The sequence below is a fragment of the Leopardus geoffroyi genome, chromosome B1 (genome assembly GCF_018350155.1).
Source record: "Leopardus geoffroyi isolate Oge1 chromosome B1, O.geoffroyi_Oge1_pat1.0, whole genome shotgun sequence".
Taxonomy (NCBI): Eukaryota; Metazoa; Chordata; class Mammalia; order Carnivora; family Felidae; genus Leopardus; species Leopardus geoffroyi.
In genome coordinates, this window is record NC_059327.1 from 17,278,823 (window position 1) to 17,302,930 (window position 24,108).

General features: G+C 39.2%; 1 long non-coding RNA gene across 1 annotated transcript; it reads right to left on the minus strand.

Annotated features, from left to right (window-relative positions):
- Nucleotides 1-12,386: 12,386 nt before the first annotated feature.
- LOC123585739 lies at nt 12,387-23,035 on the minus strand. Its single transcript, XR_006706394.1, has 3 exons — nt 22,812-23,035; nt 14,609-14,728; nt 12,387-12,543 (listed from the first exon to the last, which is right to left on the minus strand). It is a non-coding gene; the product is annotated as an uncharacterized LOC123585739 (long non-coding RNA).
- Nucleotides 23,036-24,108: the final 1,073 nt, after the last annotated feature.

The window sequence follows — 24,108 nt, forward strand, 5'->3', positions numbered from 1 at the left end:
CAAATGTCTTGGTTAGGATGCTTTGGGTTGCATGTAACACAAAACTGATTCAAACTACCGTTAGTAGAAATGGGAATTCTGGGGGTCATAGCACTGGATGTTCTAGGTGACAGAAAAGGCTTTATCCAGAGCTCAGGCTCTGACCAGGCCCCGGTGCCTCCCCAGTTTGTCGTACAGTACAGACCACAAAATGGGGATAACAGCTCCTTAGCCACATGCTTCCTCACACTCCCACTAGGAAAGAGTCTGCCTTCCTCATAATTCAAACCAAATCCCCCAAGTGAGTTTTCCTGGCCCTGACTGGCTTGATTTGGGTCATGTGCCACTCTTTCTTTTGAACTAACTTCTGTGATTGATGGGATTGGATTTGCCGAGTGGGCTAAGGGAAACGACTTCCAGTCCTGGAGGTGAAGCCAGGATCAACGCCATACTAACCACATTTTAGGGACATTCGGGTTGTTGTCTTGGGTCATGGATGCTAGAGAGGGAATAACAAACTGCAAGAGCGTAAGTATGAAAGAATCCAAGGGTGTTGGCCTCGTCACATACTAAGCAGCATGGCTGCATCTAGAACCCGATTCAATATCATTTGTCAATAAAGGTACATAAACTGCATATAGTCATACACTAAGCACTCTGTCTTGGTAGATTTGTGGAAACATTGCAGTTGCCTAGCACAGTCTTTATCAACGCGTGTTCTGAGATTCATTTTATAAAAGACATGGGGTGCCTGGGAAGAATGCAGATTCTGGGGCCCCAGCCCTGATTTGCTGAATCAGAATTTGGGTGGGACTCAGGGATTTGTATCTTAAATATGTTTCCTTAGCAAATCTCTTGCATACTAACACATGTACTGCATACGTTGGTGTGTAACCCACAAACTGTTAGCGATTAACAAACACTCCACCGCATCTTGGACAGTATTTGGAAATGTTTTCTCTAACATTTCTTTATGTCGATATTCTGGTTAAGATTCTGTTTCTCACCAATAATCCAGTCACCTCTTAACCCTGTTAGGAGGATTGTAAGGACGTGCTAAATTTATCAGGTGAGGAGGAAACTCTGCGGAAGACTGACAGGCACAGCGGAAAACCATCTCTGTGCTACACTATCAGGGAGTGTCCACAAGTGTAAAAATCGTGGCATTAGGACCAGCAGGAAAAATATAAATATATTTGCTATGACAAATACATCAAAGAAAGCATGCTATTACCTAATTATATATATTTACTTTTCAGAACTCTTCTCAGTTGTCTTCAGGATATGATTGATACCTTAACAATTTGCTCAATGTGTGCTACTTAGATAGTAAAAGTAGGGTGTTGACAGTAACTATTAAAAATCATATGAATGCTGACTGTAACTTAAAATAAAAAATACAACACTCACTGTGCTTTGTCACAACCCTGTTTTTGTCTGACGGCACAGATCCCAGGACAAATTTTCCACCAGTTTTCCTGGAAATGACCTAGATAGAACCTGCCATCTCCCAGGTAGCTTCCATGGAAAGCCCAAGATGACTTTTACCATCTAATAAGCAGTGTTTCTTGGATATCTATTGGGGCCTGATTCTTAATATTGCTTTTAGAGAGTAAAGAGTGCTTGTAGCGCAACAGGAAAATTAAGATTATCATCAGAGTAAATCTGATTATTTTCACTGCATTTCTTACAATGCTATAGATTGTGAGATGTGATATTGAACTATTGTCTGTTTAGGAAGAAGTTGGCATAATTTTTATGCGCTGCATGAGGAGAAAATAATGTAAACAGAGTGGAGAAATAAAATTCCATAAACAACAGTGATTTGAAATAAAATATCAGGGGTGCCTGGCTGGCTCAGTTGGTAGAGTGTGAGACTCTTGATCTTGGGGTTGTAAATTCAAGCCCCATGTTGAGTGTGGAGATTCCTTAAAAATAAAATCTTAAAGAAAAGAAATAAAATATCAGTGGAATATAGTCTCTCAAAAGAACAATAATTACTGAGTATCTACAAATACTGAGTCCTTAGTCTTACTGAGTATACCAAACTGTATTCTAAGCAATTTACATTGCAGTAACTTATTTAATCATTAGAACAACCCTATGAGGTAGTTTTTGCTCTATGCCCATTTTACTGGGGCCGAGGGAAGTTAATAAATTTGCCTAAGTTCATACACCTAGTAAGTTGAGAAACTGGAATGTAAATCCAGGCACTGTGGATCCAGACCCGTGCTCTTAACCACCAACCCATAGAATGGTTACATAGAATTTTAATGTGTCATAATAAATCAAGAATTATATTAAAATTTCCTGATAGCTTTTAACAATGAGTTCAGGGGAGCAAAGGAGATAGAAAAACATAGCAACTAACAGTAGTATATAGCAGTATAAAGATTTTATGGCTATGATTTCAGGCCATGTTCAATCGCTGACAAATACAAGATTTGGTTTAAGAAAGGCCTCTGGCATGTGCAACAAGAACTAGATCTAAAAATACGGACCACCGTCCTCTATGATGACAATGTCATTAATCTACCACTAGCTGGCTAGTCCCTCTGAGCTGGTTTCGGAGACGTGCCTGCAGATTTGTTTAAACCGTGCAGTTTTTCATCTGATTAAGTGTGGTCAGTGTAGCCCATGTGTGTTGCGAATTCGTGTATGGTTAGGAAACTACACATGATCACCCTAGAATTTCCTCAGTACCTAAAACCTCTGCCTTGTTTTTCTAGCAATTTTCCTAACCAAAAGGCAGATGCTGTGTGATGACAGCAATGCTATATAGCTATGAATGTTTAAAGTTTGTGTTACTTCTCAAGTAAACTTTTAATACTAGTGATGAAAATAATATAATCAACTTGAAATCTCACCCATCATGGCAAACAATTATTTGCACTTTTTGTGTATCCCCCCTCAGCCTTTGTCTTTCTACGAACAGAATTTTATGTTTATAATCTTGCTGAACATATAATTTTAGATCCTGGTTTTGTTTTTGTTTTACCCAACATTTCCCAGGCTCCAACAATTTTTTTTAATGTTTATTTATTTTTGAGAGAGAGAAAGACAGAGCGTGATTGGGGGAGGGGCAAAGAGACAGGGAGACAGAATCCAAAGCAGGCTCCAGGCTCTGAGCTGTCCGCACAGAGCCCGATGCGGGGCTCGAACTTGCAAACTGTGAGATCATGACCTGAGCCGAAGTCTGACGCTTAACCAACCGAGCCACCCAGGCGCCACCAGGCGCCCCCCAGGCTCCTACAATATTTATAGTTGTTATCACAATGGCTACACAATCAACCATTGAGTTGATGATCCTATTTTATAAAACTATGTTCCAATTGTTGACACCGTTGTTTACATTTTTACACTCATTTGCCACTAATAACACTGTGAAGCTGGGTTTAGGCCACAGGCCAAATCCTGTCCACTACATATTTTTGTAAATAAAGTTTCACTGGAACACAGCCACACGTACTCATTTGCATATCATCAATGCTGCTTTCTTACCACGACGGCCCACAAATCCTAAAATACTTATTATCTGGCCCTGGACGGAAAAACACTGCCAACTCCAAATGATTATCGTAGTACCCACATTTCTTCTGCATTTTGGTTAATTTCATAAAGGTAAGTTCCTGGGACTGGATTTACTTGGCCCCAGTGTAGGAACGTCATATGGTCTCAAAAAGATGTTTGCTCCTCTTTAGTATGAAAAAAGCTGTTTCCCTGTATATTTATTAGGTGTTTTTTCTTTGATGAAATGTCTGATCATATTTCTTATATGCTAATCTATTAGAGTCCTAATACTGTACTTGTTCATTTGTATGAGCCTGTGGATGATTTTCTGACTTACATTAAAAGAGCCAGCAATAAGATGTGTTGGTTGATAACCAACTGTACATAGATACATATAATTCATGCAGGCATTCATTAAAGCAGATAGAGAAGTCAGCTCATAATAATTATGAATACCACCTTTTAAAGCTAGAATATCTGTGTTACTGATATAAATAATACCAGTAGTTCCTTTATGACTCTCTAAATCTGTAAGCTGAACTCCTGTAAGGAAAATATGTCTTCTTTACGTAATGAAAATATTTGCTTATGTAGTATTAAATTTCTCATTTGTGTAGGACTCATTAAAGTAGACACCCGACTCAGTTCTGGTCCTAAATAAAAGAACCTGTTACAATAATCTTTTTCCTCAAGATGCAAAATGTTGACAAGCTTGAGTCTCTCCCACTCTGGCTGCAAAAATTAAAGAGGGCTGTGATAAAATTACAGACGGCAAATCTCTGGCCAAATACAGGACGAATTCCCCAGACTGAAATGCAGAATAGCCCCAAGGAGAGGGAAGTAAGAAGAATTTACTTACAGTTGTTTATAACCCTAAGGAAGGTTTTTAGGCACGTATCTGTTGGTAATATCTTGAAGATATTAAATCAATGCACTTTAATTTCCCCTTTAATATCATGTTCCCTGCCAGCTTCCTATGTCTACAGATGGGCCTTGAGGCTCAGTGCCCTACAAAATAAGAGGACAATTCTGCCTAGAACAAAGATAGGACTGATCAGCTTTGGTCACAGAGCTGAATTTCTCGAGTATGTAGCTGAGGCAAGAATTTTGAAATCCAGGCTTTGGTGAGAAGGAGATTCCTGTTCTAAGTTTCTTTAGATCCCATTAACATAACAATGTGGTTGATTATCGTATGCAAAGTGTAACTGGCAATCAGAATTGGAGACGGAGAGAAATGAGAAATACTTCCCCTTTGACCTGAGAGACGAACTAGCTGAGTACAGAAGACAGAGGGCGGTGCGATAGGTATTACCTTTGTAACTCCTCATCCCTGGGAAATACATTCCCAGACTCCTCCTAGTGGATGCCTGAAACCACAGATAGTACCAAACCCTACAGATACTATGTTTTTTCCCTAAACATACACACCCCAGATCAGGTTTAATTTATAAATTAGGCCCAGAAAGAGAAGAACAGTAGCAATGAAATGGAACGATTATAACGATATGCTGTAGTAACCGTTTTGTGAATGTGGTCTCTTTCTCAAAATATCTCATCGTCCTGTACTCACCCTTCTTCCTGTGATGCTGTGAGATGATAAAATGCCACGTGAGGAGAGCACGTGGAGGGAATGACGCAGGCATGTGACGTAGCAGTAGGCGACTGTTGACCTGCTGATGCTACGTCAGAAGGAGGAGCACCTGGTTCTGGACCTCTTTGAGGTGACTGCATGTCACCGAAACCGCAGATAAAGGGACTCCCGGATGGGGCAGGACGCGGCCAGTGGCGGTGTTGAGCGCAGTGTAAAGGAAACAGTGCCTAGTGACCGTAGGAGGATGTGCCTAAGGCAGAGGTGCTGGTTCTCGTGCCTTTGAGGGCCACGTGGGACACCCAGGTGTTCTTCCATGCTTCGAGAGAAGCTGGGAGGGCCTACACGGAGCTCAAAAGGGCCACAGTCTGTGGAGACAGGAGTGCCCAAACGCCACGGTTAGGGCCACGGAACCTAGTAGCCCTTGCAGCTTGACGGTCAGAGGGGATCCACTGCCCCCCCAGCATTCAGAAGCCTAGGGCGCAGGTGGAACCATCAGATGATTAGAGATTGTAAGGACCCGAGGGACTCGTTTTTCTCAGTCCTCTACACACCCAACTTCTTGGTGTCAGCCAAATGTCGTGGCTAAGAGCACGGGCTCTCAGGTCAGGCTGCCCAAGCTTGAATCCTGGTTCCAAAATTTATTAGATGCCCAATCCTGGTAAAAGTATTCGTTTTCCTCAATTCTCAAGTAAAGATAGGGTTGTTATGACAGTTTAAATATTTTTTATAAAATGCTTGAAAAGGTGCCTCACACAGGTTAACCCCTCAACTGTCTCATGGATTTACGTGTTCTTGGGGGAGGAGCTGGGCGTTAATTTGAAAGAGGCTGACTCACCAAAAGAGACCATATAAGCTAAAGAGAACGAGCCCATTTATAATAATTATGTTGATTCCACTCTGCCCAGTGTAAGATTAAAATAGTTACAGGAAAATAAAGAAGTTGCATCTTGTTTGTGTACCTGGGTGCGGTACTTGAGAATTTGTGATTTCGGCACAGAAACATAGAGCCAAGAACCGTCTCTCATGCCTTTTGTGCCTCTCGCCACTGTTGCTTCTGGACTATAACCAACCTTCTAGACCAAGTTATGTTCAGTCAAAATTTCCCTTTCCACGCCTCCTCAACTCCTTCTTCTGACTTCTCATCTTCACAACCTGAAATCTATGATTCCATCTAAATGGCTCCCCAGCATCACCAATGCTGCTTCATAAACCCAGCGAAGAATTTATAAACAAGTTTCTACTCTTTAACCTCCTGCTGTGGACATTGTTGTTGTTGTTGTTGGGCTCTGTGACATGGCTGTTTGTTGTTTTAGTTCTTCCCCTCTAGATGCTTCCTTTAACCTCTTGTAGCCACTCCTCCTCTCTTGGTTCTTGAAATGGTTTTCTGGTGCCATAGTTGGCTCTCAGTTCTTCTTACTCTCTATTTTTCCTAGTGTCCAACTTATGACATCAGTTGCTACTTGGGAAGGCAAACATATCTAAATCTGAAATCTGGACTTTGTTTTTGAGTGCAAATACCACATATTTAATTGCCTATGTAATGTTTCTTCTTACTTGGGCGTCTCATGGATTCCTCAAAGTCAACCTATCTCCAGCTGAATTCACTCTTCATTCCCTACTCCCATTTTCAAAGTTCTCCAACTGTATGGTAAATGACATTCAACCCAGAACCTGGTGAGTTATCCTACCTTCCCTCCGTCTCCATCAACCCTATCAGCAGCCAATTCTGTGGAGTCTGCCTCTTTGATCCCTTTCCTATCAGACTTTTCCCCTCCAGATCCTATCCTCGGCTTCTGCCTGCTTTGCTGCCCTCATTGAGTCTTGCCTAGAACACTGCAAAACCTCTATATGTTACACCTGTCTTGAGTCAGCCCACCTCCATTCCCGCATCAGAGAGATCTTTGAAAATCGAAACCAGAGCATTTCAGTTTCTTATTTAAACTCCTTTAATGAATCTCCATGCCTTCCAGCAATAGTTGTGAGTTGTAAGTCTGAATTTGTCATACAAAATTCTTGTTGGGGCCAATGCCTCATCCTCTAATCTTGCCCCATGGCCACACCAATCCAGAGATTTGGCTCTATCCTGCTACTGAAATTTATGCAATTTTACACATCCGGCCCTTTGTACCTGCTGTTCCATTTTCTTAAATGCTTCCCCTTAGATAACCACCATACATCTTTCAAAATTCAAATCAGTGTCACCCTGAGTGACCTTTTAAACCGCCCTTAGTTCCATACCTGCTTCTCTACCTGCCCCCTGCTCATTATTCACTCATTGATTAGCTGCCTAGTGTCCTCTATGAAAAACCTGAACTTCTTTAGCTATAGTGTTTGTTTTGTTTTGATGCCTTCCCTAATGAACTTTAATCTTGAGGGCAGAGATTCCTAACTACTTCTTTAGTGCCTGGTAAATGGTAGGCACAGAGTTAGTGTTTATTGAATAAGTTAATGTATGAGTGAATGAGTGTGGCTTAATGCAGGTGAATGGATCTCTGGGAGATGCACTTGTGTGAGATCAAAGACTAATGAACATCTTTACTCTTCATAACCATGGGAAATGGGCAGTAGCTTAAATAGCAGAATAGGTGAATACAAATGCTCTTAACTTATACAAACCTCTTGCATCTTATTTATGTTTACTATATCCTCCACATATTATTTTATTGTATATTTATCATATCATTATAATATATGTCATAATTTATTATATTATGGTGCATAAAAAGTATATGTTATTTAACTTATTTTATGTTTAGTCTATAGGCCTTTTTGTAAGAAAAACCCTCTTCCATGTTCCTGTGAATTTATTCTTTGTTGATGGATTCTCTTTTAGCTTTTAGCCATGTTTCCTCTGGTATCATTCAGTGAATATATAATCATCCTACAAGAGTTTACATGAACCACATATCATTGTGCAACAAATAATAATTGCACAAGTTAACCTATAAATTAGATTTAGGCACTAACTAGGATAGTGTCTGGGCATGTTAAGTGATGTCTCTATATCCACTGTTTGGGACAGCCATTTGGCTGTCCTATAATTTCAAATGCCCTTTTCATTTTTCTTAAGCCCCAGGAATTTGGCGTGATTTCATTTTTGGGAGTTGACACTTTATTACTTCCTCCTGGGTTTCTTTCTGTCATGAAATGGAACACTTTTTTTTTTTCTCAATAATCCCTCCCTCGATGGCCCAATAAATAAATTGAGAAACTCAACTCTTACAACTTGATGTTCTTTCTTAGGTGTTTTTGGAAATTTTCTTGTTTTTTGTCCAGAGAATCATCCAATGAAAGTGCCTTCACAATCTGGTTCTTATCCTTTTCTCTGGATAGGATATCCAGGTTGGGCCCTGAGGCCCCAGGAATGAAAATAAAACTTCTTCATTGGGCTTCCCCCCAAATTTTTCCCAAAGCTTCAGACCTTCAAGCTGTGGAAATTTGTGGAAGTCACCTCCTTCATTCTTAGAAAACTTCTCTTTCACTCCAAGCTTGGAAGCTTAGACCTTAAATATGGTTTCGTTTTTTCACCTTATGGTATATTTTGGTTAACAGCTATTCTTAGCATTAATTTAGTTTATTTTATCAATTACTTTTCCTTAATAGTTTTGTGTAAGAAACTCTTCTCCTCCCAAAGAGACTAACAATATTGTCCTCCATGTACTACTAAAAGATCTAGAAATTGGCCTTTTGCAGTTAAGTCTTTAATAAATGAGAATTGATTACCAATTACCCAGGCATCATTTATTAATCTCTCCCCAAGTAGTCTACAGGATGTCTGATATCAGTCAAATATCAAGTTTCCACATGTGTGATAGGCTTCTGGCATCTGTTTTCCTTTCCATTGGTCAATCTGTCTGTTTGCGTGCCAGAGTCACATTATCTTTATAATGTCACATTTATAAGTCTGGATACCTGGTAAGGCAAGAACCCCTTATGTATTCTTCTTTAGAAATGTCTAGTCTATTGTAGACCCTTTGGTCTTTCATATAATTTTTAGAATGGGCTTGCAAAGTTTATGGGAAAAAAAGTTTCAGATGTTGATCTGAAACGGTATGGAAAGAATTGACATATTTACAATATTAAGTCTTCCTGTCCATGAGCATGGTATTTATCCGTCTCTGTCTTGGATACTTCTTGTACACCTCTGCAAGTTCTCTCATTCTAGACACGGCTGCAGTGACCAATTCCATGCCTACTTCAACTAGCTTCACATATGTGGATAGGACAGTGCCTCACCTCGCCCTAAACTTATGTCAAGTCTTTTTGCTTTCTAGGCAGGGTCTTTTTTATTGTAAGATGTTTGCGGGAAACCACTCAGAACATACATGTCACATCCTGGAAGATGGGGTGGTTCATACCCTGTTAGGCAACCCTTGATCGCTGGAGAATGGGAATCAATAGATGCAACTGCCTTCATTCACAAGGAAGGGAGGTAGTGAGACACTTTTCATAAAGCTTTTCAGATGACTACATGGCAGCAAATATCCAGTTGCCTATAGCAACAGCCAACTCAGTAATTCAGTAATGCAACCTTGCTTTGACTCTCTCTCCTTCCCTGTTTAACTTCCTTTATCCCTCATTCCTTCCTGTAAAATCAGACTAATAAATGACTTTTACAAAAGGCTTTTACTCAGGTTTCTACCTTTAGGGGGTGGAGAGACCCAGACTGAATCAAACTTCTTTTAATTATGTTTTCTTGAGTGACTTTTAATACAGATTAATAACATTCTGTATACATCTCTGTGTATCTTTTGTTAGACTTTTTTTTAGGTTATCATATTTTCTTTTAAACAGTTTTCTCTTTTTTTAAAATATTTTTTTTAATGTTTATTTGTTTTTGAGAGAGAGAGAGAGACAGAGCATGAATGTGGGAGGGGCAGAAAGATAGGGAGACAGAATCCTAAGCAGGGTCCTGGCTCTGAGCTGTCAGTGCAGAGCCCCATGTGGGGCTCCAACCCATGGACACGAGATTATGACCTGAGCCGAAGTCAGATGCTTAACTGACTGAGCCACCCAGGTGCCCCTAGGTTATCATATTTTTATTGCTATTGCAGATAGTGTCTTTTTTTCACAATATTTTCTATTAATTACATTAATTGCTAATGTATAGAGATGAGTTTAATTATGCATATTGATCTTATATCCAGTCTCTTTGCTAAACTCTCTCATCCAGTGAAACCTATCTGTATGTCTTTTGGGGATTTTCATGTAGACAAACACATTTTTTCTGTAAATAGTGACTCTTCTTTATGCATTTTATCTGCCTTTATATCTTTTATTTCTTTATTTGTCTTACTTCTCTAGCTCCAGTATTGAATAAGAGTGGTGAAATTAGGCACCTGCTTTTTCCTAAGTTTTAAAAGTAGGTTTCTAATATTTTTACTATTAAATATGATGTTTTCTGTAGGATTTTGATAGATACTCTGTTTTTAGGTTGATAATGTGCACTTCTGTTGCATCTTAAAATTTTTTAAAGTCATGATTTAATATTAATTTATATCTAATGCTTTTTCTGTTTCTCTTGATACGATCTTAATTTAACAAGATAATGATGTTTATACATATACTACTTTGAAATGAACCTTGCATTTCTGAAATAAACCCAGTTTGGTCATGGTGTATTATTATTATTATTATTATTATTATATATAACTGGGTTTGATTTGCTATGATTTTGAATAGGCTAATTGCATCTACATTCATGAAAGAAATTGGCTTGTAATTTCCTTTCTCTTTCTCTTACAGTTATTGTGTGATTTTGTTGTCAAAGCTATACGGGCTTTGCAGAATGAGTTGGTTGGTAATTCCTTCCTTGCTATAATTTGAAAGATATTTTTTAAGATATGAAAGACCTTGAGGACTTGGTAGATTTTGACTGTTAAAGCATTTGGACTCAGTGTTGTTGAAGAATTATTATTATTTTTTTAGCCACTGATTCAATTTCTTTAATTGTTAGAGAAGTCTTTGGGTATTGTAGATCTCCCCGAGTCTGATTTGTTAGGAAAAATTCTCTAGACATGTATTCATTTCATCAAAGTTCCCAAATTTTTTGGCATATTTTTTTTTTTTTCATATTCTCCTGCAACTTTTGCTATCTCCTTACTTTTATTCCAAACATTTTTTGTGCCTTCTCACCTTTTCCTTATAGTTGTCTTGGAAGTTTATTAGTTTTTGCAAAGTCCAACTTTTGGCTTTGTTGATCTTCTTTATTTTTTTTTTTAAAGTAATCTCTACATGCATTGTGGGGCTCACACTCACAACTCCAAGATCAAGAGTCGCATGCTCTACCGACTCAGCCAGCCAGGTGCTCCATATTTTACCTTTTAGTAATTTTGTTGATTTATTATTTTCTAACTCCAAACTCTTTCCAATATTTTGTTAATTTGGGCATGTGGCTCATTAATTTTTAGCTTTTCTTCTTTTTTTAAATATAATGTAAGCTGTTGTTATTTTTCAAAGTACCATTTCTGCTATATTCCACAATACATCTCAATGTTGAGCCTTTTAAGTATCTATTCTGATTTCACCTTTGACAACTGAGTTCTTTAGTAGTGGGTTTGACAAACTGGCTTTTTTTTTTTCTTTAGATTTCGTTAATGACACCTAGTTAGTTTGCATTGTCTAAAGTGCATGAGCCCATAACATAAACCAATATTTAAAAATTTTTGAGATATTATTTATGGTCAGTTATGCAGTGAATTTTGCATTGTGCATGAGAAAAATACTTATTTTCCAGTTTGGGGGTGGAGGTTTGGTTAACTGTGTCGTACATTCTTTTCCATCTTAATTTTTTTCTCTCGACCCAAGTGAAAGAAATGTGCTGAAACCTCCCACCCGATGATGGCATTACCAGTTTCACCCTATAGTTCTATTTAATTTCACCTGCTATATTAGTAGATGCATATAAATTTATAATTATCATTCTGGGTGAACTGAGACTTTTATGATCACATAATGACCTTCTCTATCCCTGAAATGTTTTTATCTTTTCAGTTCGCTGTCAAAGCGAACACTACATTCATTTTCATTATGGATATTTTAAAATTGCTTTACTCTTTTTTTAGGATTTCTAGATTCCCTGCTTCTTCTATATTTCTTGTTTGTTAAATCAGTTAAGTAAGTTATTTTTGAAAATTAAACACCTTATTTCTATTATTTTCATAATTACTTCTCAAATATTGCCATGCATAATAAAATAATCCCATTCTCAGGGGATTAGAACAATTTAACAATTTAACTCAAATGACCTCATTGCAGTTTTATTCTATTTTGTCAAAATTTTAATTCTCTTTTTTAAAACCCCATAAACTTGCAACATGTTTTATAGAGACAATACCTCTTTATATTTATTCACATATTGACTTCTCTTTTGCTTCCCATTACTTCTTTGATCTCAGACCATCCTTTTGGAGTAATCTTTCTTTCTCTTCAACTATCACTCTCCTTTCTTTTTCAGCATAGATCTGTTTGAGGTTTAAAAAATTTCTCATTTTTTAAAATCTGAAAATGCTTTCATTTCACCTACGGTAACTTAAAAAATTTATTGATGTATAAGTCATATGTAGTTACGCATATAAATTTTATATATACAGCTAAATAAATTTTGCACATATAAATATATCCATTAAAATTTTGCATGTACACATGCACATGCACACACGTACACACACACACACACACACACACACACACACACACACACACATTTAACCACCCTCCAAATCAAGATATAGAATATTTCCAACCACCTAGTAGGCTCATTCTTCTTGTTTCCATTTAGTATACTCCAAAAGTACTGTTTTGACATTTATTATTGTAGATTAGTTTTAAAACTTCACATTAAGATAATTTTATAATGTATACTCTTTTTTTTTAGTATGGCTTATTTTATTCAAAATTTTGTCTATGTGATTCATTCCTATCATTCCATGTAGCTGTAACTCATCCCTTTTCACTGTTGTACAGAATTGCATTATATGCAACTGTCATACTTTATTCATGCTATTGTTGATTGATATTTGATTTGTTTGAACTTCTTTGGCTATTATGAATTAAGTTGCTGAAAACTTTTTCTATATATCTTTAGGGACCATGAGCCCTTATTTCTTTTGTGTATATATTTAGGAATGGAATTGCTGGGTAATAGATATAATAGGAATGGAGTTCTTAGTTAATATATTTAAATATATATAAATATTTTATATATATGTTTACTTTTAGTAGGTATTGCCACAGAGTGTACTAAAATTATTATACTAACTCATATCATAGAAGCAGTAATAAGAGTTTAAGTTGGGGGTGCCTTGGTGGCTCAGCTGGTTGAGTGTCTGACTTCGGCTCAGGTCATGGTCTCGCATTTTGTGAGTTCGAGCCCCGCGTTGGGCTCTGTGCTAACAAACAGCTCGGAACCTGGAGCCTGCTTCGGATTCTGTGTCTCCCTCTTTCTCTCTCCCCCTCCCCTGCTCACGCTCTGTCTCTGTCTCTCAAAAATAAAAAAAAAAAAAAACTAAAAATAAATAAGTTTAAGTCACCTTCTTACTCTTGCCAACACTTGGCACTGTTATCTTTTTAATATGCCGTTCTGATATGGATGTGGTGGGATTTCGGTGTCGTTTTAATTTGCATTCTCCTAGTAACAAAAGATTGATGAACATCTTTTGTATTCTTTTTTTTTTTTCAACGTTTATTTATTTATTTTTTTTTTGGGGGGGGGAACAGAGAGAGACAGAGCATGAACGGGGGAGGGGCAGAGAGAGAGGGAGACACAGAATCGGAAACAGGCTCCAGGCTCTGAGCCATCAGCCCAGAGCCTGACGCGGGGCTCGAACTCACTGACCGCGAGATCGTGACCTGGCTGAAGTCGGACGCTCAACCGACTGCGCCACCCAGGCGCCCCCATCTTTTGTATTCTTAACGGCCATTTGGAAATTCTTTTGTGAACTGCCTGCTCACATGTTTTGCTCACTTTTAATTTTTTTCTTATTAATTTATGTTTTTTTTAATATATCACCTTTGTTCTTAAAAAGCAATTTTGCTGAGTACACAATTCTCACTTGAAATTTCTTCATGTTTTTATCCTTGATGGTTCATGGTCTCTAGGTGCTGGCTTCTTTTTAATTTACTTTGGTAGGCAAACCCTGTGTTCTGTTTTGTGGATTGCGAGTTTCCATGATATCTTACACATTGTTCTTTTCCATCCTTTTTAGTTCCTCATTCAAACGATCCAGTTAGACACATACAGACTTCCTTCTACACTTCCTATGTCTTAACCTCTTTTTGTGTCTTCCATCTCTGAGACTCACTTGTCTGCATTCTTCTTGATTCATAAGTTTTTTTCACCCCTAGTCCACTGATCTCAACTCATCTATATCTGTTTTCTATTTAATCTGTCAAATGAGCTTTTAATTTGATATTTTTTTATTTTTTTATTTCTATAATTCCTTCTGGAGCACTTTTCCAACATGCCTGGTAATTTTGGTCTTGCTCAATAATTCAAAACAAGTAGAAAGAATTCTAATACTCCCATACCTGAAGACTTTAAAGGTCTAAATTGGCTGTTTCTGCTGACTTCAAGGTGATTTTTTTCCCCACGTGTGTATGCTGATCTTTCATTGTAAATTCATGCTGTCGATTTTACTCCAGGGTAACCTGGGAGTTAAGAGAATTTAACTGACAGTTAAACTTGCTGTAAGACATATGGAGAAGCTTGCTGCCCTTATAGAACATGTTCTTTTGCAAAATCTGAAACTTACTAACGTATCATGTAACTTTTTTTTTGGCCTGTTTACTAAGTGCCAGATGCATTATCTAAAGTTTCTCCTGAAAGGATTTGCATTTGCTGTTAGTAAGATTCAGGGGGCACTATACATTCTAACTTCTTTAGAAAACACATTCTCAAAATGTACAAGGTATGTTTCTCTCTCTCTCTCTCTCTCTTTCTCTCTCTCTCTCAGTTTAATATTATCTAGACCCTGCCAAGTCCCGTGGTTCCATCAGTCTGGGCTTCAGCCTCCCTACCTTGCTGCCATGCCGGTCTAAGCCTCATCCTGGCCACAGAGATGAACCGGGCACCTGCAGGCAGGTTAGCACTGCTCTTCTCTCGGCCCCTCACTGACTGCTCCAGTTTCCTTTCACTTTGAGGGGTTTGGGGAACCTCTTGGAGATTTCTTTTACCTCTTGTGAGCTCAGCAATTACTCTTTATGCAGAATTCTTTCTGCTGCCAGAAAACAGAAGTCATCCTTTTCCCGGACAGATTATAAAGAGGCCATTTTCACAGTGATCTACAGTTTCGAATGGTGCTCTGTGGAACCCTCAGGGCCACTTTGGTGGGGACAGTGGTAGTTGATGGGGAGGGAGATGAATATGAATGAGGTGGGAACAGAGAGACAAGAGTCCAGGCCCTTTAGCCCTGGCTTTATGTAGCATTTTTCAATGTGGCCTGCAAATGGGATTTTAATGACAGAAGGGTTCCAAATCTTTAACATTTACCCAAATCAAATGAATGATTTCATTATTCCCAGTTAAGTTTATCCATTCCACACGGCCCTAAAAGATTTGGGGATGATTTAATGTCCTTTAGGAAGTACAGGTTTTTAATGTCAAAATAGTGTAAACACACAGAAGCAAAAGAAGAAAAATCTAGCATAGGAAGAAAGAAGTCACTGCCTCAGGAGAGAAGATCATACTTTAAGGGAAGATTGGACAGAGAATTGATCACAGTGGGTAGATTTTAAGAGACAATAGTAACAATAATAACATTAAACATGTCATAAACTATGATCTTTCTCTGTTTAACTTTGATTCATAGGAAACTATTCATGCCATCAGACTCATTTACTCGTGATATTACAAATATATATTGAGAACTGCAGTTTGTTCAAACATAGTCTTCTTGGAGATCTGCCTCCAGGTAAATTGTTTTGCCTGATTTTCATTCAATCCCTGTTTAGGAGTCTGTACTAAGTCAAAACACATACTGGAAAAACAATTATATTAAAGTCAAGATTTGTGTCAAAATATCACCACGTCTCTGAGAGTGCTAAGCTTGCTGTAAGACATGTGGAGAAGCTGGCTGCAATCACAGAACAAATGCTTTTGAAGGATCCTGAAACTTACTCACATATAAGTCTTCTTCCGTTTTTTGTCTTTTTTTTTTTTCCGGTGTGTTTAGGAAAACCGTGTGTTTACTACGTGCCAGACGCATCATCTAAAGTTTCTCATCCAGTTGTATTTAACACTTACAACTATTAAATTGTACACACTTCATTTAAAAAGAAAACTGAGGGGCGCCTGGGTGGCACAGTCGGTTGAGCGTCCGACTTCAGCCAGGTCACGATCTTGCAGTCCGTGAGTTCGAGCCCCGCGTTGGGCTCTGGGCTGATGGCTCAGAGCCTGGAGCCTGTTTCCGATTCTGTGTCTCCCTCTCTCTCTGCCCCTCCCCCGTTCATGCTCTGTCTCTCTCTGTCCCCAAAAAAATAAATAAACGTTGAAAAAAAAATTTTAAAAAGAAAACTGGGTGAAAGAAGTTCAACAACTTGATTAACGTCCTGTAGATTGTAAGTGGTGGAACTAAGTTTGAAACTCGTGTCTGCTTCCAAAGTTCCTGTGTGTGCGTGTGTACATATATGTATATGTGTATATATATGTATAAAATTTACGTGTACATATGTGTGTGAGGGTGTACATATAAGTCCATACTGCTTATTCTGGAAAAACCATTCTCAAAATGTAGAGGATGCAGGTTTCTCTCTCGCTTTTCCTTAGTTAAATACTGTTTATTTGGTCATCGTCACCCATGAATGTGGTTGTCATGAGTCAAATTTCACAGTTAAATAGCATTCTTTTGCATCTTATTTTATAAGATTTCTGCTACCGTAATAGTTTTTTGTTCATAGAAATCTTGTGAAATTAGTTAATATTGCTCTTTATTTTTTTTTTTAACGTTTATTTATTTTTAAGACAGAGAGAGAGCATGAACGGGGGAGGGTCAGAGAGAAAGGGAGACACAGAATCTGAAGCAGGCTCCAGGCTCTGAGCTGTCAGCACAGAGCCCGACGTGGGGCTCGAACTCACGGACTGCGAGATCATGACCTGAGCCGAAGTTGGACGCTCAACCAACTGAGCCACCCAGGCGCCCCAATATTGCTCTTTAAATAAAGAAAACAGAATAAAATGGTTTGTGTGAAGTCACAACAGAGACCTGACTGAAGTCGAATCACATTAATATCCTTGGGGAACTTCAGAGCCATCTTCTTACTGTAAGTTTCTTACGTTACAATGTCAAGGAAAACCCACTCTTGAAATTATTTATGTTGGATAAGCCTATCCTTTTAGATAGAAGAGCGTGATTTCTGATCCTTTTTTGGTGCTATCTTTAACAGCTCCAAAAAACCTTCTTAAGCGCATACCATAAATACTTGCCCTTTCTTAGGACTGTCAAATATATTTTATTAACTGACTCCAGGAGCATGTGGATAAACTCTGCATAATGGCCAAAGAAGCACAGTAAATTGTTTTGAAAAGTAGAATGAAACCTTGCTGTTTTTGCATATCATCTTTTCTTTGTCCTGTATTTTATAGTTTTCTGATCTGTATATTAAATGAGAGAAAGGCATTGTAATTTTGGTGAGGTCAACACTAGGATACATAACTATGCCTTTTTAGTTCCTATGGTTCATATTGATAGTTTTAGGTGCTTAAGGGAAGTGACAAAGAGCTCTCTGGTTATGTCATAAAACTAAAACTGCCTCTATTTATGAATTAACTACTTAAATACTTAAAGTAACTTTAAATTAAAAAAAAAAAACCCTTAATGGTCCTGTATTTTATAAACAAGTTAAGAAGAATACAAGAAGAGAGCAAGGTGAGTGAAGACGTTATTTGACCAAGAGACGGAAAACCAATGCCTTGGTTAAACCACTTAAGCCATTTGGCACTTCTTATCTTTTCAGAACAATGAGGAGACTGTACCCCAATAATCAGATCTTTTATGCTGATGCCTACAGCTGGCGAACCATTTATATAGATGTTATAGGTAAAAACCCAGCAGCAGCAGACTGCTCTATTTGAAGTCAGAGTGTGTGTGTGACGTATGTGTGTGGAGAGTGTGTGTGAGTGTGCCATATGTGTGTATGCGTGCGCATGGATGTGCATGCACAGTGTGTGTGTGTGTGTGTGTGTGTGTGTGTCTGAGTCTGAGCCCTGGTCTGAGCCCTTTCCTGCAGAGAAACTGCCACAGCATTCCTTGTACTTGCAGGACTTTAATTTGAAAATCATTATTTAGAGAATTTCTAAAATCCAGCTCTGTTATTTTATGAATTCTTCTTGGTTGGTTAATGAAGACTCACGTACTTGTATACAGTTAACATAAATCTCGAGTTGCCGAAAATATTTTGCTTAGAAACTAGCCATTGTGATTCCTCGAGTATAATGTGAGGCAGTTTTTGATATTCATGTATGCGATATATTCAACCATAAATCAGAGAATACATTAAAGAATTTTACATTTTCCTATGGGAAGTAACTTTAAAATCATAGCTGAAAGGCCAGGAAAATAGGAGTGGCTTTAGGAGTATAAATGAGGCTCACCGTAATTATCACAATCAATTACACAGTTCACGTAACTAAGGAAAAGCATGTAGGGAAAGAATACATCTTATGTGGGGGGGGGGGGGGGGAAGGAGAAAAGAAGAATGCATTTCCCCAGAAGAGAGAAGGGAATAATAATGAGTAGTTTGGGAAAGTTATTTGTTATAGAATCAAGACTAATATGCCAAGAAAGTGGAACCACAAAGATTATGCTCTCTGGTGTCAGGCAAGCTGGCTTCGCAGCACACTGTGAAAGGGTGCCGTGGTGAACATCTGCTTTCAACAAAAAAAAGACAAACGTCATGGTACCAACAATTCCAGGCATCTTACCAAGAAGTCTCTTTGCTCAAGCTAATTTATGTGAGATGCGCATTTCCAGTTTCTGCCGGAATTCTAGGCAGTTTGTTGGTTTGGTCAGCGAGCCGATGGCATGGCAGATCAGATGTAATCAAACGCCTTGCTGTCCTCCCTGCGTGCACGGGAAGGCCGGCTACTCTGAAGGCCTCCAGGGAAGCTCCTGGGTACATTGCAGAACGGCACCCAACAGAAAGAAGGGCTGCAAGACCGAGCACAAAACCTGCAGGCCTGGGCTTTGGAGATGTTTTAGATATTTTAAAAACACACTCAAGGCTTTTTCAGTCTATTCAGCTTGCATTATGCAAGGAGGCAATTAGAAACCTGGTAGCCGATTTCAAACTGTACTTCCTCTACTCCTCCAAGAAGCTCTTCTCACACAAAGCCGCATTCTCAGACATCCTCGACAGTCATTCAGTTGGCAGTAAGGGCCACATTCAGACGCGACGGAAACGCATTTAGAAAACTACATGAGAGAAATTGTGCCATTTTGCAAGGTTAACACGGTACTGAGACATGAGTATCAGATAAAATCTTTAGCACACTTAAGGCTTTTGTTGCTAATGCACCTGTCTCAATTCTGCTGCCTAATAACACATGCTCAGACGGTCCGCTAAAAAGACCGCAATGACGATATTAGTAATCAGTCAGCACAACTATCAGGATGCTCTTAGACACTGAATAGCAATGCAGTCAACTTGCAACTAAGTCTACAGAACTATCTACAGATAGTTGATCTAGAACTGACAGTAAGAAGTCAAACCCATCACAAATGAGAATCCCCAAATTCAAAAATGCTGTATTAATATTAGCAACAGGTCCTGGAAGGTAAGAATATAGATGAAAGAACATTTTTCTAAGCGCTCTGGAGCAGTGACCTGACACGGAGACAGGGGATTAACTGCATTTCGTGCAGCATCGCTGAGTACAGTCTGTGAAATGCAAAGAAACAGTAGCAGAGGAACCACCAGGATGCATGATAGTAAGAAACAGAATTTCCAAGTGACTCACGATAGAGAAAACTAAGTAAGTTAACAGGGTAATTGTTTTTTACTTACAAAATTTGCCATTTGTTTGAATCAACAGAGATACTTTACTCATTATTCTCGATAGTCCAAGATACCTGTGGAACTTATAGTTGATGCCCTCCTGCTTTCTGGAGCCCATATAAAAACCCTTACCCCTAGCTGCTCCTGGGGCTATGCTCTGTAGGATACTCCCACCTGCCAGCAGAATATGTTTTTCTCCCGTTAATCTATCTATCGCCAGTTCCCCCACCCACCCCAAGTCAGACCTAGAATGGTGAAGAAGTTTTTCCTTCTCACAACTGCCGCTGCTGGCACGAACACCGTGGCTTGAGCTGCCGAGATCGACATCACAGGACACCGGACAAAGCTGTTGCATTTGACAGCAGGTGTAGCCGCAGCGACTACTTGCCCCTCACGGCCTGGCCGCCTGTGCCTTGCTCCTGCCCTTTCACGACCTCAACTGCTGCTTGAAAGGCAGTGGGTCGGTCTGGTGGGTGGAGCCCCCACTGTGCGGGGTGACCGCTGGATGCCAACCCCCCAGCCGCCAGGGCAAGGTTTGGGCATTTTCTGTTTCAATATTAGTAACTGGACCCTCTCTCAAAAGGTTCTGGATACCTCTTAAAGAAAGAGAGTTTTTTGTTTTTTGGGTTGTTTTTTTTTTTTTACCTTAAAAGAATAAAACAACTCTCTGAAAACACCGTATAGGCTTTGAAATCTGCCAGGCTTCTTTACCTGGATTCTAGGGAAGAGCAATTTTTTTTTTTTTTTTTTTTTTTTTTGTCTTTTGGCCAAACATTTAGGAATGCTCATTTCCGATCGTAGACCGGACACAACTCGAGGCACTAAATCTGCGACGTGGCATTTAGCCCTACACATAATTCATGTGTTAAATACCTTGCCTATTAAGTGCAAAGTTTACACGTCACGACAAGATTGCTCTAACTGCCAAATTAGAAGCTCAGGGTGCTATGCTCAAACAATTTTGCCTTAAACATCATTACCAGTAATAATCTGTGGGATCGGAGTCTGGCTGGATGTTTGGCTGGTGATGTGTGAGGTGGAAAGGAATACGGCTGACCGCTCATCAGCTCAATGAGCTAAGCATGGCTAAGCAGCAGAGACTTGCTTTTATGAGCTTGTCCAGTATAGGTCTATATAATTTTTATTTAGCCATTTATGAGTCAGGAGACGCAAGGCTGTCTAATTAAAAATGCCCTTCTGTACAGGCTCTTTTCAGACCCAAACCACACTTTCATACAAAGGAATGCATAAATATACATGATAATTGACTCTAATGACAGGAAAAGAATGTGATGAAACATTTCCTGATAAAATCTGGTCTCAGGCATGCAAAGGGGATGAGGACTCCTCTTCAGTCACTGTGATTTACAACATAAAGGGAGAAATTCTAAAGGGTGAGGTAATTTTCCTCTAAATGTAGAATATATGTATGAAGAAAAGCAGAGGGCCTTTGTGTTATCTGGACAAGGAAAAATTATAAATGTTCCCTAGATGGAAAAGGGAAATCCCATTTGACAAGCCAGCCTTCCTTCATGGCCTTTTTAGTTTCTAGGTACCCAGTCAATGTTTCAATTCCTCTTACAAGTTCGCCGTGCTCCTGATTACAGAGCAGTTAGGCTTTGTAAGCAACGTGAAAAGGACATTGTTTCTGGGCTTTCTTCCATTGTTGTTTTAGAGCATGCCTCTAGACACACGTCCCCTATTCTATTATGAATCTGGCATTCTTCAGAGATATGGAATGCAATTATAATGACCAAGGATCTTAGTGTTTGAAAATGAATCTTTAAAACTAGACACAGTTGTTAGAACACAATGGCAAGGCCTTCAGTAAACATTCCATGCATCTTGGAGGTAGTGGAATTTACAGAGACCTCCTTGCACACATGCTATATATTAATAAAGCCCAATGTGACAGTTAGCAGAAAGATAGTTTATCTGATTTCTTATCTTATAGGCATTCACTGTTGAGCTTCTCACAGAAATAGCTTTAGTTCTCTTAGGAGTAGAAGTTGAGAAAATACACAAACAAATAAAACTCTAAAGCAATAAACAAATATTTCATCTGATTCAAAAGAAAGGATTTTCACAATCAAAAGAATCGTCAACAGAGTAGCTTGCTACCTGCATGAATAGCAAGCACCTGACAGATTAGTGTTTACAATGCACATTATGTAAGAAAAACAGGCAAAATCACATGTTTTACACATGGATGTGCTTCCTTTGTCACAATGGAAGTGGTTTTAGTAAAGGATACGGAAATACTCTTAGCTGATTTAAAGGATATGTTTTCAAAGAGTCCGAATTATTTACCGAAACAGAGTTCTTAAACTAAGTGATGGGACTAGTGGCTCTCAACTGCACCAAAATAATGGATAATCTTTTACAAATATCCATGCAAGTTGAATATTTATTCTGTTACAAATTTAAGAACCAGATAGTTATGAGTTTTTACTTTTTATTTTTTAAAAAAGTGTACTTATTTATTTTGAAAGAGAGAGCACAAGTGGGGGAGGGGCAGAGAGTGAAGGAGAGAGACCATCCCAAGCAGGCTCCATACCATCAGCCCAGAGCCCACTGTGGGGCCTGAGCCCACGAACCTGTGAGATCACGACCTGAGGCAAAACCAAGAGTCTGACACTCAACCGAATGAGCCACCCAGGTGCCTCCGATAGGACTTTTTAAATAATGGCCATCTACAGCCTCAGAGACTCTGTCTTACACTTTAACCTGCTTTTCTCACCTTTTTCATCTTAAAGGACTCTGACAACTGAACCCTTGGCTTTCTGGTTGACACAGCAGGCTCCTGGAACAACAGGGTCCACTGAGCTCGGAACACTAGCACAATGGTCAACCCGTTGCCTCACAGAATTACAGTGGGAAGCTAGAGGTAGAGAATGTCTGTTACCTCCCCTCCTCCTCCCTGTCTCTCCTACTCCACCGCCCTGTCTTTAGATTTCCACGGGTCCTCACTTTTTTCCCCTTGACTTGAGAAAAGCCTTACAAGTCAGAAAAACCTTTGTGTGACAGCATACCTCAGTCCTTGTGGAGGACAGCTTGCATCTAAATAAGATTTTAGGGGGGGGATCCTTTTAAAGAAGGTTTCGCTAAAGGAATCTGTCTTTCTTGGCATCTTTTGACTCCCTAGCCCGTCACAACACGTTTCTTTCCTCGTTTTCATTCATTTACTGAATTGGGCTTCCTCTGTCACCGTTTGGGGGCTCCTCTGCCCACATGTTATATGTTGGCATCCCTAGTGTTCTTTCACTTCCTACTGCCTGCTCTTCTCCTTCCAACACTCTCCCTAGTGACCCCATCCATGTTCATGGTTCCAGACACCCACCTGCCCTCCAGCCAACACCTTTCTCCTGAGCTTCAGATTCATCTCCAACTCCTTTCTGGAAATCTTCATGCCATGAACTGAATGTTTATGTCTCTTTAAAATTCAGATGTTGAAATCTTAATCCACAGGGTGATGCTATTAGAAGGTGGGGCCTTTGAGAGGCTAAACCCTCATGAATGGAATTAGTTCCTTTATAAAGGAGGCCCTAGAGAGATCCCTCTTTTGTGCTATGGGAGGTCAGGGTGAAAAGACATGGTCTATGAACCAGGAAATGGGCTCTTACCAGACACTGAATCTGTCAACATCTGGATTTTGGATTTCCTAGTCTCCAGAACTCTGAGAAATAAACTTCTCTTGTTTATAATCCACCCAGTTTATGGTATTTGTTATAGCAGCCCGGAAGGACTAAGACACTTCACCTTGCTATCCTTAAATCATCTGAAATGCAACTTTCTCCAAACAGAATGCTTTGTCTTCTGGACACCTTGCTCTCCTTCTGGTGTCAGTTGGTGGCATCTACATGGTCGCACAAGACAGAAAACTGATTGACAGCAAAACCTAAACCCAATTTTCAACTGAGCGAGGGCTCCTGGGCAAAGGGAGACACGGGAAGGCCACGAGGGAGTAGAGAATCCCACCTCTTTGTTTTTGAATTTGGGTTTCTCGTTCCAAGTTCTGCTTGACTGCCACGGAGGAT